This window comes from Arachis duranensis, chromosome 1 (genome assembly GCF_000817695.3).
Source record: "Arachis duranensis cultivar V14167 chromosome 1, aradu.V14167.gnm2.J7QH, whole genome shotgun sequence".
Lineage (NCBI taxonomy): Eukaryota > Viridiplantae > Streptophyta > Magnoliopsida > Fabales > Fabaceae > Arachis > Arachis duranensis.
Genome location: NC_029772.3, coordinates 18,366,048 through 18,368,006, shown reverse-complemented (window position 1 = coordinate 18,368,006; position 1,959 = coordinate 18,366,048). Strand labels below are relative to the sequence as shown.

General features: G+C 35.1%; 1 non-coding gene across 1 annotated transcript; it reads right to left on the bottom strand.

Moving 5' to 3' along the window:
- Positions 1-1,729: 1,729 nt before the first annotated feature.
- Positions 1,730-1,837, bottom strand: LOC127743127 (small nucleolar RNA R71). The gene has a single exon (XR_008004434.1). It is a non-coding gene; the product is annotated as a small nucleolar RNA R71 (small nucleolar RNA).
- Positions 1,838-1,959: the final 122 nt, after the last annotated feature.

The following is a 1,959-nucleotide window of genomic DNA, read 5'->3' as shown; positions in this document are numbered from 1 at the left end:
AGCTTTCTTTGAAAGCTTGGCTGGCTGTGAAGCCATGTCTAATTCCTGGACCGGAGTCTTAGACTAAACATTGCATGATTCCTGGAATTCTCATTAAGAATTTTGATACCTTTTTTTTCTTTTCCACTTAATTTTCAGAAAACAAAAAAAAAATTTACAAAATCAAAAAAAAAATTTTCAAAATCAAAAAAAAAAAAAACCAAAAATATTTTATGTTTCTTGTTTGAGTCTAGTGTCTTATTTTAAGATTGGTGTCTTGCATGCATTGTTTAATTGATCTTGGTTCTATTTTCAAGTCAATAGTACAGGGAACTGAAGATTCAGAACATGCAGCAGAGGAATTACACAGAAAAAGCTGGGCGTTCAAAACGCCCAGTGAAGAAGGACAGACTGGCGTTTAAACGCCAGCCAGGGTGCCTGGCTGCGTGTTTAACGCCCAAAAGGGTAGCATTTTGGGCGTTAAACGCCCAGAATGGATGCCATTCTGGGCGTTTAACGCCAGGAGGGCACAAGAGGGAAGATTTTGTTTTCAAATCAATTTTTTTTCATGTTTTCAAATTTTTTCAAAATCAAATCTTTTTCAAATCAAATTTTTTCAATCAAATCTTTTTCAAAATCAATTTCTTTCTATTTTCAAAGATACTTGCTATCAATTAATGATTTGATTCAACATTTTAAGTATGTTGCCTTTTCTGTTAAGAAAGGTTTAATGTTTGAATCATATCTTTTCTTGTTAGTCAAGTCATTAATTTTTAAAATCAAATCTTTTTTTAAATGTTTTTCAAATCATATCTTCTCAATCACATCTTTTTAAAACCAATCACATCTTCTTAATCACATCTTTTTCAAAATAGTTTTCAATCAAATCTTTTTGATTTCTAATTTCAAAATCTTTTTCAAAAATCACTTCACTTCTTTCTCAATCATGGTTTTCGAAAATCAATTAGTGTTTTTCAAAATGTTTTCAAAATCTTTTACTTAATTTTCAAAAATTACTTCTCCCCTTCTCACATTCTTCTATTTATGGACAAACACTATTCCTTAATGCACAATTCGAACTCCATCTTCTTTGATAAGTTCGAATTTTCTACTTCTGCCTTCTATTTTTCTTTTCCTCTGACACCTCAAGGAATCTCTATACTGTGACATAGAGGATTCTACATTTTCTTGTTCTCTTCTCTTTCTTATGAGCAGGAGCAAGGACAAAAGCATTCTTGTTAAGGCTGATCCTGAACCTGAAAGGACCTTGAAGCGAAAATTAAGAGAAGCTAAGGCACAATTCTCTATAGAGGACCTAACAGAAATCTTCAAAGAAGAAGAACACATGGCAGCCGAAAACAACAACAATGCCAACAATTCAAGGAAGGTGCTGGGTGACTTTACTGCACCTACTCCCGATTTCTATGGGAGAAGCATCTCTATTCCTACCATTGGAGCAAACAACTTTGAGCTTAAGCCTCAATTAGTTTCTCTAATGCAACAGAATTGCAAGTTCCATGGACTTCCATTGGAAGATCCTCATCAGTTTTTAGCTGAGTTCTTGCAAATCTGTGACACTGTCAAGACTAATGGGGTTGACCCTGAGGTCTACAGACTTATGCTATTCCTTTTTGCTGTAAGAGACAGAGCTAGGACCTGGTTGGATTCACAACTTAAAGAAAGCCTGAACTCTTAGGAAAAGCTAGTCAATGCCTTCTTGGCAAAGTTCTTTCCACCTCAAAAATTGAGTAAGCTTAGAGTGGAAGTCCAAACCTTCAGACAGAAGGAAGGAGAATCCCTCTATGAAGCTTGGGAAAGATACAAACAATTAATTAGAAAGTGTCCCTTTGATATGCTTTCTGAATGGAGCATCATAGGTATTTTCTATGATGGTCTGTCTGAACTGTCCAAGATGTCTTTGGATAGCTCTGCTGGAGGATCTCTTCATCTGAAGAAGACGCCTACAGAAGCTCAAGAACT